The sequence below is a fragment of the Mustela nivalis genome (assembly GCF_964662115.1).
Source record: "Mustela nivalis genome assembly, chromosome: 8".
NCBI lineage: Eukaryota > Metazoa > Chordata > Mammalia > Carnivora > Mustelidae > Mustela > Mustela nivalis.
This window is the reverse complement of record NC_139027.1, coordinates 9,789,962-9,810,963: the sequence shown is the minus strand read 5'-3', so window position 1 is coordinate 9,810,963 and position 21,002 is coordinate 9,789,962. Positions and strand designations below refer to the sequence as shown.

Here is a 21,002-nt window from a genome sequence, read left to right as displayed (position 1 = left end):
CTGCTCACTGCATTATGAACTCCTGAGGATAGCACCTCTCTCCCAATTATCTCTGTGTTCCTAAAACATTTCACAGTTACTGGCACATGGAAGGCACCAACTACGTTTCTGTTGCATAAATGCACGATTGCTTCTAAATATATGGAAGGTTCTTTGTTATACAAAAGCAATTGTACTGGATTTTCTTAAAATATTTTAATCCTAACTGTACATAAGTTGTGACTCATAAAATTGATTTTATACAACAAAAAAGGATTCTATAGTAAAGTTATATATAGATGCTTAATGAGCCCTCAAAATATACCTTTTGCTCTTCTATATATAGATAACTTGAAAATGTTTTAGGGTAGGAATTTTTAGTATTTTAACCTCAAGAGATACATTTCTATAAATAACTTTTTCGAGTGCATTTCAATTATTTTTTGAAGGAGTTTTTTTTGTATTTTCATATCTGAGTAATGTCATCAGTCAATTAATTAGTTTGAAAATCACATCTGTGCTGAAGAGAGCTGGAATTGTTTTCTTATAGAAATCAAGACAGGATCAAGAATGAAGTACTAGACATGTATAAAAATGAGAATTAGTTTTCCATAAACAATGTCAGGTCAGGCATTAGCCGACTAGCCAACCGCGTGTAGGTGCTATGATCATAGAGTCTGTGAGTTCTCTGATACTGTGCCTTATCATCAGCGTCAGTATGTAAAGGCTTTTCTTTTCTTTATGGAGCAGAAACTATATCACTGTGGTAATAACTCTAATATGGGGGCAAAACAGGGGTGTGAACCCATGATTGGGACACACTTTGCTTATTTCCCATTTTTCCTAAGGTAGGTTTACCATTAGATTTTATAAGGGGACCCATATACAAGAGAAATCTTCAGGATGCACTATGCTTGGTTCTAAAAGATGGGAACAGGACATATGGGAATACAGAGGAATCAAATGACTAGTCTGAGGGAGAGGGCTACAGTCTACAGAAACATGAGGGTTTTGAGATGCCTTTTTTTTTTTTTAATTTTTCGAGATACATCATAATGGTGGTGGTGGTTCCACAAATGCACACAAGTGATAAACTTTCATGAAGCTAAACACAACACATGAGTGTCCATGAAACTGAAAATCTGAAAAGGTTGGTGGATTATATCAATGTCAGTTTCCTGGGTACATTGTACTATAGTCATGCTAGATGTTATCATTGTGGAGAAACATGGGCAAAGGTTATATAGGATCTCTCTGTATTATTTCTTACAACTGGACTCAATTTATTATTTTTTTAAAAAAAGCTTAAAAAAGCATGAGTGGTTTTTTGGGTAGAAACAGGGGTGTAAATATGGATCACCCATTGAAAAAATAGTGAACATTATAGGACAAAGAAGAGGGAGAAGATTAATTAAGCTATCTATTGATCCATCCATCCATCCATCCATCCTTGCATCCATCTATCCATCCATCCAGAATCCCAGTTTTTTGAGTGCAGTGATACTCTAGACAATGAGTAGAGTATCAGGGATAATACTGCACCTGCCTGAGAGAATGGCACCTTTAGAGAGAGGCAAGTATGTAGCTCTTCACACAGGGAAGCATGACTGGTTCACGGATGGAAGCGTGGGGTGATAAGGAGATGCACTGAAGAGACTGCTCAGTACTTGAGGGAGTGTCACTTCTCAGCCAAATGCCATGGGTTGGAATCTCTTGAGGACAAACATCCCTTTGCACACACTGTTTCTCCTGCAGTGTGTGACACCACACATTCAGAAGAGATCCTACACATCTCTCTTCCTTGCTGTGATTTTCAGCCTCCTCCCCAAATCCTGTAACCTACTGTGCTTTCTTTTCTTTTCTCTCTCTCTCTCTCTCTCTCTTTTTAAAGATTTTATTTATTCATTTGACACAGAGAGAGAGATCACAAGTAGGCAGAGAGGCAGGCAGAGAGAGAGGGGGAAGCAGGGTCTCCACGGAGCAGAAAGCCCAATGCGGGACTGGATCCAAGGACCCTGAGATCATGACCTGAGCTGAAGGCAGCGGCTTAACCCACTGAGACACCCAGGCGCTTCCTGTGCTTTTTTTCAAATGCTTATTGAATTTTATTCTGCTGAAAGTCTAAATATGATTTCCTTTTTAAATTATGCATTTTCATTCCTTTTTATGTGTTTAAGAACCTAGTAGGTTGCGGAAGAATTCCAAATAGAATGTGTAGATACTCCACCCTCAAGGAAGTAGAACATAATTTCCCATTCCTCAAGTATGGGCTGTGCATAGTGGCTTTTTTCCAGTGAATACAGTGTGGAAAGGGGAGAAGTAACCTATAGTGGAGAAATCTGACAAATGCTAGCTCAGCCGGGGACCAGAGTCAACATCAGCAGTGATAAGTCATATAGAAGGTAAATACCCTTGATATGTAATAAAAGTGACACTTTACCTCTGCAGTTTTTCCTTAAAACAAACCAAAACCCCTGTGTAGCCATGAGAAAAAACATCATACAGATCTCAGTTGAGGGACATTCCACAGAATACTTGACCAGTACTCCTCAAAGTTGTCAAGATCATCAAAAACTAAAGACCCTGAAGAGCATCTCACACCAAAAGGAGCCTAAGACCCATGATGACTGTTAGGGAAGACTAAGTGAGGAGTAGACAATAACTGTACTAAGTTTGTCCTGTTTCTGTGAATCCAAAATTAGTACAAATAAAAAGTCAGTTAAAACAAAAACGAATGACACATCCATTCCTAACAGAATTGGAAAAGATTAAGACAAAATAAATAAATTAATTTAAAAAAAAGACAAGGTTAAGTGAGTATGGAAGTATCAACTACCTATGGTTTTTATGTAACGACTTAGAATGATGGCCAAGCTACTTTATGGTTTGTTAGTTCCACAGTCTTAAGGCCTAAATCATGCCTATTTAGTAAAATTCCCTAATACCTAGAGATATGTGTTTGAACCTAGTTTTAAGAAAAAGGTTATAAGAAGGCTTTGACCATCAGCCTTGCTAGGATATTCCTTTACCTGGTATATTCTAACACGTTAATTTTACTTCTACATATCTTCCCAGGGCACTTGCAAGCTAATCATATAATTGGCTGAGTTATTAGTGTTTGGAAAAGGGAAGTTAAAAAGAGTAAAGTAATTTCCTTTTGATGTCACTCATAATTTCCCAAAGGTTTAAATACTCGGGGTGGGGGGGAGGGAAGCAGAATCATCATGTTAGCCCTTAGAAAAATTCTAGCCCAGCGATTCTTGAACCAAAAACTACAGAACAGTAACAAATATGACTTTCCAATCCCCATCATGTGATTCTGCTAGAGCTTTGTATTCTTGACTTTTCTAAGATAAACTGCCATTGTGGCACACTGCTATTGATGAGAGGGTGTCCTCCTCCTTAGATATATTAGAGAAAGAAACATGTGGAGAACCTTCCTTCTGATCTAATCTCCTCTTGTTAGATGAGAAAACTGAAGCCTGGGGTGTGGTTATAATTTTTTGAAGGTTATAGTGACTGCTAGAAGGAGAGCTAAAGTTTTCTAGTACTTCCTCTGGTTCTCCTGTGTTTTATTTTTATTTATTTATTTTTTCATTATTAACATATAATGTATTATTTGTTTCAGGGGTCTGTGATTGATCAGTCTTACACATGTCACAGCACTCAAGCCATAGCACATCCCTCCCCAATGTCTACCACCCAGCCACCCCATTCTTCCCACCCGCTCCCCTCCAGAAACCTTCAGTTTATTTCCCGAGTTTAAGACTCTCTCCCGTGTTCTCTTATCGAGTGATGGTTTCATTCAGCCTGTGCCTTGGAGGGATGTGGTGGGTGGAGGTGGCTACTCTGAAATCCTGTGGCTGGGTGCCAATTTCACCTCCACCAACTCTTAGCTGTGGGAAGTAGAGCCAGTCACTCAGCCTTTTGACGCCCCACTCTCCTCATTAGTTTCAAGTGGACATAACTGACTTCATCCATACGGTCGTGATGATTAAATGAAATAGATGTAGTTATGAGACACTCAACAAATGTTTCTTGTTTTCATTAGTGGCCACAGGGAATGATGGGTAATGCTGGTGATTCAGATTCTAGGCCCTTCACTCCTGCCTCAGCAAGAGCAGGAAGATTTTATGTTCTGTTTTATACATTTTATTAATTTTAAAAAGTTTTCTGCTGCTAATAGTAAGTTTGCAAAGAGCTATTCTATCTTGGGCTGTTGAAACGTTCCTAGGGGCGCCTGGGAGGCTCAGTTGGTTAAGGACTGCCTTGGGCTCACTTCAGAATCCCAGGGTCCTGGGATAGAGTCCAACATCAGGCTCCCCTGCTCCTCAGGGAGGCTGCATCTCCCTCTCCCTCTGCCTCCCACTCCACCTGCTTGTACACACTCTCTCTCTCTGTAAAATAAATAAATAAGTAAAATCTGAAAAAGAAAGAGAAATGAAGAAAAGAAAGAAAGAAAGAAGAAAGAAAGAAAGAAAGAAAGAAAAAAGAAAGAGAAAGAGAAACATTCCTAGTATCATTGTTGAGCGAAGGGATTCCTGAAAATGTCCATCCATTCCCTTGTCTGTGTGAGTACCAGCACCACCACTGAGTCCACATTAAACCTTCTGAGGTGGACCCTTATATTTGTGTATTATTAGTTTACATTTTGGCTTTCTACTTCTGACTGTCTTGAAAGATTCTCCTATCTATTTGTGGCATCAGAGAGGATGCAGGAACCATCGTTTGTACCAAGAAAGACACAAATTATAAAGAGTCTTAAGGAGGGGTTCTTGCTCCTAGAAGCTAAAGTTAAATTAGCTCAGTACAGAGGAAATACAATTAATTCAGATTAGATCAATATTTACTGCCAAACACCTGCCTTATTATTGCACTTATTTCTGGAGTACCCATGTACTTGTTCGATGCTCACACTGGACTGTGAGATTTATTGTTGCAGAATATGCCTCTCCCCTTACCCTCCCACACTTAGCACAGAAGTAGCCATTCGCCAAGTGTTGGTTCAATTACTGAACTATGGCAGTGTCCCTCAATCTTAGAAGAAAAGTGAAACGTGGATAGAAATGAATCACAGAGCAGCACATATATGGTGCAAAACTTTAGTGCAGGACAGATATCTGACCATTTTATTTCTTGTGGATGGGTGGAAATATGTCCAGGAATCTTCTGAGAAGGGATAACACCTGATCTGGACTTTAATAACAATAATTGACCATAAGCAAGAATCATCTCTAAAGACTGTATTACTATTCACAGTTATTCACTTTTCCTCTTCCCTGTAAGAAGTCTCTACATTACTGCCCATTACTAGATACCTTGTCTACCTCTTGTGGAAGCAGCATCCCCATGCCATTGACTTTAGGCTTAGCCATATGACTTGCAATCGCCATGAACAGATGTGGCTAAGCAAACTCACTATGAGCAATATCATGGTTTAGTTAGTTGGTTGTGTTTGTTTTGTCTTTTTCCCTTTCTCTCTGTAGTGAGAATAGGTTTATCCATCATGGCATCCGGCTCCTCAGCCTGGGTATGGGAGTAAGACATGCTGGGCAGAGTCACGCAGAATCAGGCAGAACCATGCAAAACTGCAGCTGACCAGATAAAAATGCAACGTGGGTAAGAAATGACATTTTTGTTGTCATCAGCTCCTGAGATTTTGGTGCTTATTTTATAGAAATATTCACTAACCAAAGCCCTGTGAAGGACAGACTATTATTATTTTTCTTTACAGAAGATAAAACAGAGTCAATTAGTAACTTTCCCAATCACACATTTAGTAAAAAGGGAGACTTAAGATTTAAAATGAGGTATGCCATATTGTATGTTTTTCTAGGTATAAGGTCCAAATTTAAGGAAGAGCTTGTACAAAGGCACAGAGACATGGAACACGTTACACCGCAAGCAAGCAATTTAGTATTATTGGTTCAAAGGTTATAGAATGGATGAGCACTGGTGGGAGATGAAGCTAGGAAACTAGAGAGAATGGGTCTAGCTCATGGATGGCCTTTGAACCTATGCTCAGATGATTGACTTATAAATCACGAACCTATGTCTGACTTGATTAGGAGGCCTCTTGGGATGGTGTTTGTCTTAGTCTGCTTGGGCCGCCATCACAGATTACTAAAGGCTGCCTAGCTTAATCAACAAAAAATTATTTTCTCACAGTTCTGGAGGCAAGAAGTCCAAGATCAAAGTGCTGGGAAGTTTAGTTTTAGTGAATCCCCTCTTGCTGGCTCATAAATGGCCACCTTCTCTGGGTTCTCACATGGCTTTTGCTCTGTGCTTGTGTAGAAAGAGAGCGAGCTGGCATGTGCACAAGCAAGAGAATGAGGGGAGGTGTTTTGTGTCTGTTCCTTTTCTTATAAGGTCACTAATCTTATTGGATTAGGGCTACACCCGTAAGACCTCATCTAACTAGAATTACTCCCTTATAGGTCCTATCTCCAAATATAGTCACATGGGGAGTAAGGGCTTTAAAATGTGCATTTTGGGGGGAAACGGTTTAGTCCATGGGAGTATATAAGTCTAGAGGAAGTGTGTGTGTGTGCATGTGTGTATTTATATATATATTGGCACCCCCCATGGGAAATATATTGTTATTATGAGTATTTTGGAACTTTAAATAGTTTGTACTGATCTACATTAAGTAAATTGCTATCAGTTTAGACTGCTAACTAAGATATAACTATATAATCTTTTTGAATGTCTTTATTCTACATCAGTAACTGTATAGACATAAAAGAAAAGAGTATTTGACCCAGGCCACATGGGTTGTTAAGGCCAAGCCAAGGATAAATAACAGTCTTGTGACTTCCACTGGGTTCCAATTTTGTAGTTAATCCTGGTCGAGGAAGAGAAATTTATTTACACTTGAGATTTCTGCAAAGTGCTGACTCCTCTCAAAGTCCTGATGCCTTCCTGTGGCATCCCAGTCACCTGCTTTGTTTCCGCTGATAACTTGCTTCTGGGATTTCCAAATTTGCATAGCACCAGCTTCATTCCATCCCTCATATTTCCATCCAGATTCCTGCTCCAGGTAATATGCTTCCAGGGAGAGGAAATGAGCCATTGTGTGCACCCAAGGAACTGACCCAGTAATTTATTGATGCATGGGGTGGCGGGGACACTAGAAAACACTGACACATTCTCCTAATAAGAAGTCGGCTTTTATTTTTTTCTTTGATTCAAGAACACGCATTTCACAACAATGCCAACATAGAAGCAACTATTATTCCTCTGCAACATTTCAAATTGAAGGGCGCCTGGGTGATTCAGTTGGTGAAGCATCTGCCTTCATGATCCCAGGGTCTGGGAATCAAGCCCCACAGGGAGCCTGCTTCTTTCTCCCATCTCCCTATTTGTTCTCTCTCTCTCTCTAAATTAAAGAAATACAATCTTTAAAAAACAAAACCCCAAACAAACAAATAGACAAACAAAACACTTGAAATTGAATGAAAGGGCGAAGCTGTTCTCAAAAGTAAGTGACCAGGAAACTATGGCTGGGAGTGTGCTGACATATGGCCTTCTACCCAAACAGATACCTTCAGGCACGTGGAATTTTTCTCCAGGGAAGTCCACATATTTGGACAATGATGAAATTTCATCTGCAGACAAACTTTACAATTACAAAGTTGCTGTGGCTCTGATCATTATAATAGAGCTATTGCTGAAGAAACTGAATTGAGAATGGGGGCTTTCTAAAAATGGTAGATAGGTTTCCCCATCCCATCTGAGAAAGTAACAGGAAACATAAAAATATTCTCTTTATTGATTTAAATTTAAATATTTAAATTTATACTTACTTTTGAATATAATTCTCATCAAATGTCAAATTTGCTTTGAATATTTTCTGAATACACACTGTGGGCTAAGAAATATTCCTGATACATGAAGGTCAAGTGTTGACTGATCCCTAAATCTGGAAGTCTAATTGTGGAAATAAGGTTGTGACCCTATTCAGTGCTACAAGTTCTACTTTTAAATTTGATTCCTTTGGAATATTTTTTGACACAAGTTCTTAAATTTTTCTCCTTATATTAAATACTCTGTTGGCTGGCTCCTTATTTGCAGACTTTGAACAATCACAAATCCCTCTTGAAAGATCCCTTACTTGCCATTCTGTTCTCCTGAGACACTAGTCTATCCCACTCCTTGCCTTTATACACAAGATGCTTCACCGAACCGTTGTCTCCATTTCCCGACCACCCATTATGTTTGTACTCATCTTCTTTTCGGCTTTGCCTCCACTGAAACACCCTTATAAAAATGTCTTCAGGTGGCTTTGTAATTGTCAGATTCAGTTTTTATCCTTTCTCTCAAATGGGCTTGATACCATTGGCTACTCTTCTTAATTCATTCCTTCTGTGGCTTAAACATCTCTTGATGGATTCTCTTCCTCTCTCTGACATTGTCTGTAGGCTTCTTTGCTGGGTCTTCTTTTTTATTTTGGTATGTTTTACAGGGGTCTGTCTCGGCATTCATTTTCCGCGTCAGTCGCCGGCCTGACTCTTCTACTCTAACTTGAACTTCAGCCAAATATGGATATCTCCCAAGTCTGTTTCCTCAGCTTAGATTCCTTCAGACTTGTAGACCCAGGTGCACAGGAAATAGCTCCATTTAGGTGCCTCAAAGCACCTGAAATCTGCTCAGTCAGATGGAATGTCTTCTCTTGTTCCTGCATTTTTTTGTCTGTGATGACTATCATCAAGATCCAATTCGGCACTTCACCCAGACATTCAGGAGTTCTCCTGGTGTTTTTCCTCTCTTTTCTACACCTCTATACTCAATCCAGGCGATCATTCAGCTCTGGAGATTCTGTTGAGCAATTCTTAAATATGGGTATGATCATTTCTTGCTTCCCTATTGTAATAGCTTCTATTGTAACTGGTATCTTTGTTTCTCTGGGTCTCTGTCTCTCTGTCTGTCTGTCTCTCTCTCACACATCTACACACATACGTACACATTTTTGCTCTCCCTTTCCTCAGTCATAGGTTGACCTGCTCATTACACAAATCACTCTTCTGGTTAATTCCATCAAGTGTCTCATTGTTTACATGAATGACCTCATGCTTGAGTATGCCATGCAAAGTACACCATCATGTGCCCCAAGCCCTGTCTCCAGCCTCCTCTCTTTCTTCGGTCCTATCCAATTGCTTGCAGTTTCTGACTGCACCTAACCGTTTCTCATTCAATGCCTGTGCTACTATTCGTGTCTTCTTTCAAAAATGCTCTACCGCTGTACTAATCTTCATGGCTAATGCTCAAATTTCAAGGCACCTCATGGTTATATGTTACCTTCTCTGCACCACATTTTATGATCTCTTACTACTCCAGGTAGATTTGGTCTTGTTCCTCTACCAGACACTATGCATTTACCAGTGTACCTCTAATATATATTTTTTTCTGTTGCTAATTATTTGTATTTACATACTTTTTTAAAGATTTTATTTTTTTATTTTATTATTTTATTTATTTATTTAAAAAATATTTTTAAATTTATTTTCAGCATAACAGTATTCATTGTTTTTGCACCACACCCAGTGCTCCATGCAATTCGTGCCCTCTCCAGTACCCACCACCTGGTTCTCCCAACCTCCCACCCCCTCCCCCTTCAAAACCCTCAGATTGTACCTCTAATATTGACTGAATGACTCTGCAGATGCCTTTCTCTTCTCCTGGGCTCTATGTCTTTTGTATATCTAAGCATGGTGCCTAGAACATACTAGAAGTTGTATAATAAAAGTTGGTTGAGTCAATGATACTTTAAAAAGTAGGATTTCATATAAATTATTGGAAAGGGAGAAATAAATGATCCTGTGTTTCAGAAATGAGAGAAAACAGAATTTTTGGCACCAGGAAAAAGTTTGTGAAGGACATGCAGTTGTTTCAGGTCTATAGCAGATACAGGAGTCTAGAATGAGAGGGACATGAGACCCAGACTATTGTCTGTCATTCTATCTGTTATTATTGCATCATTGCCTAGATATAGCAGGAAGTGAAATAATTTCTGGCTGATGGAAATTTCTGTTTATATAAAGTTTTTCTCTTTTTATATAACCACAGTTTTTCTGACCACTAGAAATAAAACTTCTGCAGCCTATTGCCCTAGATAATTTATTCTTTCTATTAGACATTTCATCTCTAGTCTTTGCTACTAAGAATACTTTACTTATATCTGAATCCAAATTCCCATTGTTTCTTTCCAATGATTATTTATTGCTAAAAATCTCTACCTTAGAAAGGTAGAGAAAAAGATGACCTGGTTCGTTTCTATATTTTATCTTTTCACTGGATCCCTGAGACGATTATGGGAAGCCTCCATAATTATGGATAAGCAAAAAAATTTGTCTATGTTCCAAAGGCAATGCATAATATTTTGGAATCTAGTTGTTAGTTTGATTATGAAAATTCCAATGATGTAATATTTTTTTCCTCATAAAAACAACCACTGTTTAACTTTGTGTAACACAGAACAATTTATAAATCATTTTGGTTTGCATTATTTTATTTCAGGCTCACAACAAAAGTGGAAGGCAGTATGGACATTTACTTTGTAGAGATGAGAAAACTGGAAATCAGGTTGATTTTCTTAGTCAAAAATACACAAGTGATAAACAGTAATACTGGGACTTGAATTCAGACCTTTTTTATTTAGGATTTCCTATAGGATCATACTCTCTTTATCCTCTTATTTCTCTTCTAAAGCGTTTTGCAACGAGGCTATGACATCTCAGTTTATTTGGGGTTGGTTTTAAAGAAAAATGAGAGTGAGTGGTAGTACTACAAGTATATACATTGAGCATTTCAAATTACTGATAATTCATACTATTTCCCTAGAATTTTAACATAAAATAATACAATATAAAAAGCAGTGGAGACTTTTGATTGAAACTCAAAGAAAATATTTCCTACCAACAGAAGAGGAAAATATTGCTCACTCCAGCAGGAATACTAGATCCACCATGAATTCTTGCTCATCCATTCATTCATTCATTTCTGCATTTATTCATTTATCTGAGAATCAACTTATAAAAAAAAAAATACAGTGAGCCAGACATGTGTTGGCCTTGAATGGGCCTCAGAGGTAACTCGAAGATGAATCCTGTTCTTAGGGCTCAATGATATCTCTACAGGTTGAAGTTAATTTAGAATCACATAAAAAATTATTCCGTAGGAGTAACTGTAGGTATATTTTGAGGATGTGATCCACCATATCACAAAGTCCTATTTTTACTAGAACTCCTGAGAGAAATTTCAGAGGTCAGAACTGAGAAAAAAGTATGTTTTTCTGCAGAAAATATGTTGTTTCTTCTAACTTGCTCTTTTCAAAGTAGAAGTGAATTTTGCCATTGTGTTTATACTTCTACCTTTAATTTATTAGTCTTAGAGTCACATGATTTGGGCCACTAAGAGGCACTGAGCAAAACCTTTGGCTCACCTCCAGGAATTACATACTATTCTGTGGTTTACATTTTGGATTGTAATCTCTGCTTTAGTATCATATTTTCCTATTTTTATGTTGCCTCTGTTTCTTTATTTTCTTTATACTGTGTTTTATTGTCAACATTTCTGTAAGCTATGTTTCAGTGTTCTTCTGAAAATCCACAGGGTCTGTATTTAAAACAGAATGTGTGAGGGGGAAGAAAAGTTGGAGAGGGAAAGAAAAAAAAGAAGACGAGAGAATTTTGGATTTAGAAGGAGCTTTCAAAATTAACCTAGCCAAAATTTGCCCCAATGCAGAAATCTTCTTCTGAGAGTTCCTAAGTAATGTTCATCTGCTATCCTCTTGTGTATATTTATAGGTAGGAAAATCATTGTCCCCCTCCTTCTATGACAACCCACACCATCGCAGGAGGGCTCTGATTATCTGTAAATTTATCCTTTCTGTTACGTGAAATCAGCCTCTGACAAAAATTTCATTTCCAACTTCAAAGCCTCGAGTTTTATTTAGATTCGAAAACACGGGGAAAAATAAACAGCATTTTCTTTTTTGTTTTTCTTTGAGATGACACGAAGCCCACAACCCAGTTGTAGAATAAGAGGTGTTAATAGATCTGGAAGAGAGGCATGCAGTTTGATATTCAGAGACAAAGACAGGCTTGCTGGGCTGTTTCCTCTATCAAATCTTCATTACCAGCCACACTGTGTCATTACTCACTAGCTTTAGCATCAACATGCTGCTCTCACATCCCTCCCCAACCCCTCTTTCTAGAAATAAATGCTATTGATCAGCAGTGGCCATATCGAAAGCTGGCAGGAATGCATGATCTTATTAAGTTTCTTTATTAAGGTTGAATGGAATCTGGAAAGAAGAGTTGATTCCCCCTGGATTTATGGTCATTTATATTTTTCCTTTGTAATCCTCCATTTGTAACATTTCATTACACACTGTCTAATGGGGTTTGAGGATATTTTTGTTTGGTAAAGGATTTTTGTCATGCTGCTTTTTCCCAATCATTAAAACCTCAGTAGAGGGTCTGTAGGGAAAGATACAAAGTGCAGCTGTGGATATCTACAGGCTTAACATGTGGTCAATTATATTTGCTCTAATTTATAAGGTGATTTGAGAGTGAATTTTAGATCCAAAGAATTTAACTATAACATCCATCTCTTTGTATCCTGTCATCTTTTCCCCCCCAGCCCATGTCTCTCAAATTTCTTCATGACCTTCTTTTTCCTGTAGTTTTGTTTTGTTTTGTTTGTTTTCTTAGGTCAGTCCTCTTCTTGAATTTTGGTAAAAGCCTCCTTTTTTTTTTCTTCCTGCTTTCCTTGCCCTCTGCTTTCCCATCTTTCATCTTTCTTCCGCAGCTTCTTTCTTTCATCTTTCTTCTTTCTTTCTAAAATGCGAATCTGACCATATTACCCCCAGTAGGGACATTCTCCAATGACCTGTCATTGCATTTAAGATCAAATCCAAATACATTGCCAAACCCTTCCGAGAGTTACAAAGCCTCCCTTTTCTGAGAATGCCTTGCCTGATTCTTTTCTTCTATTTTTAGCCAATCCATCTGAACTTGCTAGCTGTACACCTTACCCATTTAGCTTTGATAAACCTCTTACCATGTTCTTAAGCATCTTCTTGGCCATGCCATGACAGCATATCCCTTCTTCATCCAACTAACTTGTGTTCACTCTCTGAGAGTCACTTTTTCCTTCTGGGAGTGCCTCCCTGCTGCAAGTGTGTCTCTCGTGTATGTCCATGGTACCAGTGCCTCTCAACCACAACACTTCAAACACATTCAATCACAAGTATCCAGTTACTTCAGTTGTAATCACTAGTCCTAAGTGCCTTGAAGATAGAGCCTCTGCCTTTATACTTCCTCTGTCTGTAGTTCCTGCTCTCTGCCTGGCACAAAGTAGCTGTTTAATAAAGTTCTACTGAACGACTGAGTGAAGGAATGAATTAGTAAGACATGCAATCAAATCACATGAAATGAATAGTGTGGAACTGGTAATGTCTGTCAAATAATTCTCTTCTCAGAAAGCAAGGGTTGTGATGTCAGAAAACCCAGATCTAGATGGCATGTTCTATAGGTGAGTGATGCTTAGAACTTTAGGTCTAGGAAGAACTTCAGAGATTGCCTGAGGTGTTTGAGGGATTCTAGTTCAACCTCTTCAATTGATGGTTGCAGAAACTAACTCCTGAAAAGATTCAGGTCTTCTTGGGGTCGCAGAATCACACCTTCAGAGCTAGAGCCCAGGGTTTTTAATCACTGTTGATGTACGACTGTAAAGAGCTAGTTACTTCTTTTTTTTTTTTTTTTTTTTACCAGAATTGCAATTGCAATGGTATATGGTATGTGCTATCTTCCTAAAAATATATATTACTCAGCAACCCATATGGTTAGAGGCAGGAGTTCTAAAAGAAGACTGTTCAAACCACAGGGTTCTCTAAGTTTTCAAGTTTTACTGGGGAGAATTTCAACATTTCTCTGAAATATACTTTTGACTCATCATGAGTTAAGAATGCATTAACACCCCCGCAAAATGTAACCAGGAAAATGTGTTTCACCTGGAGGTGTGTAGTCTAATTAAAAATGTATAAAACCTGACTATCTCAGTATCTTCTTAATACTTACTTTTCTTCTATTCTGAGGATAGTCCAATTATCTACTTAGGTCTTTCCATCAAGTGTGGAGTATCAGGAGATAGTTAAATTTCTCAGTTCCAGGGGACCACTGGGATAATTTTGAGCAAGAGTTCTCCTGGCTCATTAATGGTAATGTCAAAGGCATTACAGAACTTTTCAATATGTCTACTACTAAATAGGTGTTATGCATTACTTCTCAACAAGATGATATAGATTTACTAGAATGTCAGTTTGGCTGAAATGATTACAACTGGAAAGCTCATGCTGATAGGAAGCTATTATAGACAGTTACATGTTTCATTGCCCAACAACGAGTAGATATAAAAAGAGGTAATCATTATAGAATAAATGTAGTTTATTTGGCAGACATTTGCCTTCTAAAATTGTGTTTAAAAAAAAAAAAAAAACTTGTAGGGTACCTGGGTGGCTCAGTGGGTTAAGTCACTAGCTTCAGCTCAGGTTATGATCCTGGAGTCCTGGGATCGAGTCCCGCATCGGGCTTCCCTTGCTCTGCAAGGAGCCTGTTTTCCCCTCCCTCTGCCTCTCCTCCTGCTTGTGTGTGCTTTCTCTCTCTCTCTTTCTCTCTGTGTCAAATAAATAAATAAAATAAAATAAAAACAAAAACAAAAAACAAAAAAAAATTTGTAAACTAATGGTGCCCACAAATAATAAAAGTTTCTTTGGCTGTAACAAGGTTGATGCCACATGGTAGAGTGTAATCTCCTCATTTCTCAAATCTAATATTTTGGAAGAAAGCCTGTGGGAGTGCATGAATTGAAGCCATCGTTAGTTTTTGGCCCCACTTGGTGACATAACTGAAACTTTTGTGAATTCGCCAGATTCTTAGACTCCTGGGAGATAGTTGCTGTGGGCAGTCATCTCTCTATCTTGCCACGAATAGAAGTTATCATTAACACTACTGAAGAAACTTGGAGATTGAGCAGTATCTGAAATTGGGCCTCTCAGGGACCTTTGATGTCAGAGATAACTTGTGTCCATATAATTATAGGATTTGAAGGACTGAGTAGGAGCTCACAAATCAACAAACTAATGGAAAGTTCTGGAGGCCCTGCTAATATTTGAATGTTTGATGTCAAGACTAGGTGGCCCAATATGAAAACTGGAGATGGGAGGGTTTCTAACTGATATTAAAACTCACTGGTGCTCAGTGGTAGCCCCTCTTCTGGTTGCGAGTGCCCAAAAGGCAACAGCTCTCTTTAATTTTTAAAATTTTATTCATTTATTTTTCAGGGAATGATAGAGAGCCCAAGCAGGGGAACAGCAGGCAGAGGGAGAAGAAGGCTCCCCGCTGAGCAGGGACACCCCTCCCCAATGTGGAACTTGATCCCAGGACCCTGGGATCATGACCTGAGCTGAAGGCAGACGCTTAACTGACTGAGACACTCAGGTGTCCCACAAGAGCTCTCTTTAATTTTGTTGTAAACCCAGTGATCTGTCAGTCAACTAATTATTACTATATCCAACTAGAATATAAATAGAGGGGATATCATTGAGATGTTGTTTTTGTTTGTGTGTTTTTTTGTTTTTTTTTTTTTAATTAATTTATTTATTTTCAGCATAATAGTATTCATTGTTTTTGCACCACACCCAGGGCTCCATGCAAACCGTGCCCTCTCTAATACCCACCACCTGGCTCCCCCAACCTCCCACCCCTCGCCGCTTCAAACCCTACAGATTGTTTTTCAGAGTCCATAGTCTCTCATGGTTAACCTCCCCTTCCAATTTCCCCCAACTCCCTTCTCCTCTCTAACTCCCCTTGTCCTCCATGATATTTGTTATGCTCCACAAATAAGTGAAGCCATATGATAATTGACTCTCTCTGCTTGACTTATTTCACTCAGCATAATCTTTTCCTGCCCCATCCATGTTGCTACAAAAGTTGGGTATTCATCCTTTCTGATGGAGGCATAATACTCCATAGTGTATATGGACCACATCTTCCTTATCCATTAGTCCGTTGAAGGGCATCTTGGTTCTTTTCACAGTTCGGCGACCGTGGCCATTGTTGCTATAAACATTCCACCGGTATTTTCAAAGAGCTGGAGCAAATAATCCAAAAATTTGTATGGAATCAGAAGAGACCCTGAATTGCTAAGGAAATATTGAAAAACAAAAATAAAACTGGGGGCATCACATTACCTGATTTCAAGCTTTACTACAAAGCTGTGATCACCAAGACAGCATGGTACTGGCATAAAAACAGACACATAGACCAGTGGAACAGAGTAGAGAGCCCAGATATGGACCCTCAACTCTACGGTCAAATAATCCTTGACAAAACAGGAAAAAATATACAGTGGAAAAAAGACAAGTCTCTTCAATAAATGGTGCTGGGAAAACTGGGCATCTATATGTAGAAAAATGAAACTCAACCATTCTCTTACACCGTACACAAAGATAAACTCAAAATGGATAAAAGACCTCAATGAGACAGGAATCCATCAGAATCCTAGAGGAGAACATAGTCAGTAATCTCTTCGATATCAGCCACAGCAACTTCTTTCAAGATATGTCTCCAAAGGCAAAGGAAACAAAAGCGAAGATGAACTTTTGGGACTTCATCAAAATCAAAAGCTTCTGCACAGCAAGGGAAACAGTCAAGAAAACAAAGGGGCAACCCATGGAATGGGAGAAGATATTTGCAAATGACAGTACAGACAAAAGATTGATATCCAGGATCTATAATGAACTCCTCAAACTCAACACACACAAAACATATAATCATATCAAAAAATGGGCAGAAGATATGAACAGACACTTCTCCCATGAAGGCATACAAATGGCTATCAGACACATGAAAAAATGTTCAGGGAGATTCAAATTAAAACCACATTGAGATGTCACCTTACACCAGTTAGAATGGCCAAAATTAACAAGAGAGGAAACAACATGTGTTGGAGGGCATGTGGAGAAAGGGGAACCCTCTTCCACTGTTGGTGGCAATGCAAGTTGGTGCAGCCACTTTGGAGAGCAGTGTGGAGATTCCTCAAAAATTAAAAATAGAGCTTCCCTATGACCCTGCAATTGCATTGAGATGTTTTTAACTAGAAATCACACCATTCAAAAACACTGTTTATAGGATGCCTGGTTGGCTCAGTGGGTTAGGCCGCTGCCTTCAGCTCAGGTCATGATCTCAGGGTCCTGGGATCTAGTCCCGCATCGGGCTCTCTGCTCAGCAGGGAGTCTGCTTCCTCCTCTCTCTCTCTCTGCCTGCCTCTCTGCCTACTTGTGATCTCTGTCAAATAAATAAATAAAATCTTTAAAAAAAAAACAACACTGTTTATACACTTATACATACTGCTTACTTGCTTATATACTAAGATGCTGAGCTTTTGACCCTTCTATTGCTGATACATGGAGAATATGAATCTTCCCAAAATGCAATTTTCTATTAGCACTGTTTTACAGGAAAATAAAACTGGAATTGGAGTTATAACCTATATCTAACTTTGCTTCTTTTGCCAAATTGCTCTGTGACCTTGGATAAGTCACTTTACCTTTCTAGCTCTCTTTCTTTATCTATAAAATTAGGGGGTTTGTTGTTAAAATGTGTTTTAAGGAGACTTATGACTCCTTTAAAGCAGTCTTAGGATGAGAATGAGACCATTTCTGTTGCAACCAGTGCCGATTATGATCTCTTAAAGAAATCAGCCATAATATCCCTTTTATATACTTTTCTGGCAAATTATTCAGTTACATTTGTCTCCTAAATGCTCTCAATGTAGTGGACAGTTTGAAAGTCCAAATTTTATGGAAATGAGTGATTTCCTTAAACCAGAGACATTTTTTTGCTAGGCTGAATTGTTAAGGCTTTTTAAAAGTTCTAACTCAGGTTATTTCCCTTCCTTCAGTGATTGATTGGCGATGGTTGAAAATAAAATTAGAAGGTGTCCCCCAACTGTGAAATGACTCATAAGGAAGGTTCAAAGTGTTCTCATTTGAAAAGTTCTTTGATTAGAAGAGTGCTTTATTCCCTTAAAATATCTTGGATGAAATGTCCAACCCACTTAGAATGATCTAATATTAGAACTAGAAGGGACCTTAGTTTCACTTTCTACAAACATCTTTTTTATGGATGTGAAATTTGAGGCCCAGAAAAATTTTCCTGGCTAATATTCTGGAAGAAAGCCTGGGAATGCATGAAGGGGAAGGGGAGAAATCCAACTCCATAGTATTCTAACTTCTTCACTAATATTTTTTATGTTTGTAAAATATTTTAAGGTTTACAAAGCCTTTTCTTATATGATACATAATTTCGTAAGCATCATCAGCCAGTGAAGAAGGCAAAACAGTTATAAATATTTTATGTTGACAAAAATAATAATTAGAAATGTCAAGAAGAGAACCGAGACCTTTTGCTTCAGACCAGTGTTATTTCTACTTACTGAACTGTCTTAACATTTGATTTAAGTTATTAAAAAAAAAAAAGATGAATAAGGTGTTTGGTGCTTTAGTTATTTTTAATTATTTCTCAATCAGATTGCTGCTCTCTCTAATAAAATTATCAAGAGTGATATGAAAAATATTATTTTAGGAAGGAAGAGCCTGATCCTGCAGCAGTGAAATGAAAGCTTAAGTATCTTTGTATGCATCTTTCCATACCTGTTAACTGAATGGTGGGCTGGGGCAACCATAGTCATTAGAAGTCAAGAGTCTTGCATAAGCTGCTAGACTTCATGAGGAGAAAGAGTTTAGCTCCACCCAGTGACCTAACTGAAACTTTTGTGAGTTCATCTGAGTGTTAGACTCATGGGAGATAGTTTTTGTAGTTATGGTCATCTCTCAAGCTTGCCAAGACACTTTGGAAATAAAGTAAACATAGCCCTTCCAACATCTTTCTAACAGTTGGCCAGAAGGTAATCAGGAAAAAAGGTTATGAATTAATAAGTCATAAAAACATAAAATCAGTGAATAGAATATGTAAGATAAAACTAAGCTTTAATTGGGCATAGATTATAAAGTTCTACAGTGAGCCATGGGATGTCAATATTAGATGTTCATTGTGTATCATAGAAAGGGAAGAAGAAAGTCAAATTGAATTGGGAAGAGAGCTTTCTAGCCAGACTGGAAGTCACCTGTCTAGCACACATCCCACAGCATGAGATGATGGCTAAGCAAAGGAAAGAAGGAAAAGGAGCTACCACTCCAGTGCAGCATAGAGATGACTCTTATCCCTGTCTTCTTCCACCTCACTCTGTCTTTATTTAAGCCATGATGGGCAAGCTGGATTCCAGAATAGCCCAATCATTCTGGAAAGGTTGTATTTCCCCCAATACTAGAAAGACTGAATTTATGGCTTTATATGACAAGGGATTGGAGCCATAAGACCCCCTTGTAAGTTCCAAAATAGAGTCTAATAGGAGGACGAACATCACTTCCATCCTTATGCTTGAATGAATAAGGGGGTGGTAGCCAAACCATTGCAATTTACAAATTATTTTGTTGACTTTGTTTGGCAACCTGAAGATAAAGTGTATGAAGTAGTCAAGGGAAATATGGTTTTAATTTAAAGATGAATAACATGAGACTCTTGAACATCAATTGATTTCCCCAGGACCATATGAATGTCAGGATGACATGAGACTAGACCTAGATACTTTGATTCATAATTTATGAGTTTTTCTACTATCTAAGTGTCCTCTCATTTGAGACAGGATTTTTTGTCATAAACTATCCATTTATCATTCAAGCACTATGTGTTATGCACTGGGTCAGGCATAAATAAGTCTTCATTCAATGGTAAGGAGTATATTGTATTTTAATTCTCCTGACATTATATGGAAAAGGTGTTGTATAAAACTCTCCTCACCTTCTTCTTTTTCCTTAATTCCCTCTTAGACACATAACTATTAGTGGGTTGATTTGCCATTTCTGGGCACAGGAGGCTGTAGGAGAATCTGAGACATATACCAGAGTGTTGACTTCACAAAGCCCAGAGCTGACCTGTTCTGCAGGGAGAATATAAACATACACAACTTGGTTGAAAATAGACTTAGTGGTAAAATACCATGGACTAAGAGGAAAGCATGGTGGTAAATTGGAAGGAAAATCCATGTTTTTCTTTCTACATTCTAATCTCAGCCTGTATATAGAGTTCAGTCTTACACTCAAGATTCTCTCCAAGGGAAGAAAAATGGTTGTTTAGAAAATAATGTCATGGGGGCATCTTGATGGCTCAGTTGATTAAGCATCCAGCTCCTAATTTTGGCTCAGGTCATGATCTCAGGATCATGAGATCAAGCCCCATATCGGGCTCAGTGCTCAGTGCAGAGTCTGCTTGAGATACCCTCTCTCCCTCTCCCTCATCCCTTCCCCCCATGGTTGTATGCTCTCTCTCTCTCTAAATAAATAAAATCTTTAAAAAAAAAATAAAAAGAATGCCATGATACCTACTGGATCATAGAGCAAAGGGGTAGGATAAATTTGCCTAAATGCTTTAATCTACCTCTTCAACTTTATCTTCTTGCTCTGAATGTTAATGCCCCAGCACATCTGCCATCCACACATTTTAAAAACACTCAGTCTGTTGCTTCTTTTCAGTTTGAGGAAGAAGTGGGAAGTACAGCTTAGACCTCTGGCCCCAGCCAGAGTTTTCCAATCTGTCTTTTATTGAAAAGCCATAACTTAAGGGTATTAGAATCCTTATAATGATTATTAAATTAGTACTTTTTTAAACACTTATTGAAAGAGCAGGTGAATTTCTATTAACTCAAGGTACTGTATTCAAAAAAAATTTAGACCCAAGACCCCACAACAATTACTAAAAAGCAAAGATGGGTATAATCCCCCCATGTTCTAACTTACCAGTTTTCAGAGCTAGTGAAAAAAAAAAGTTACAAGTTATATAGGGACTTTAGAAATATGTGTTGAATGGAAAGAGAAACAAAGCCAAAAATGGGAGTGCCAAGAG

The 21,002-nt window shown here is 38.3% G+C and overlaps 1 protein-coding gene across 1 annotated transcript in view; it reads left to right on the top strand.

Moving 5' to 3' along the window:
• LOC309871283 (uncharacterized protein) overlaps positions 1-21,002 on the top strand; it is a 566,681-nt gene that overhangs the window by 404,779 nt on the left and 140,900 nt on the right. The window lies entirely within an intron of this gene.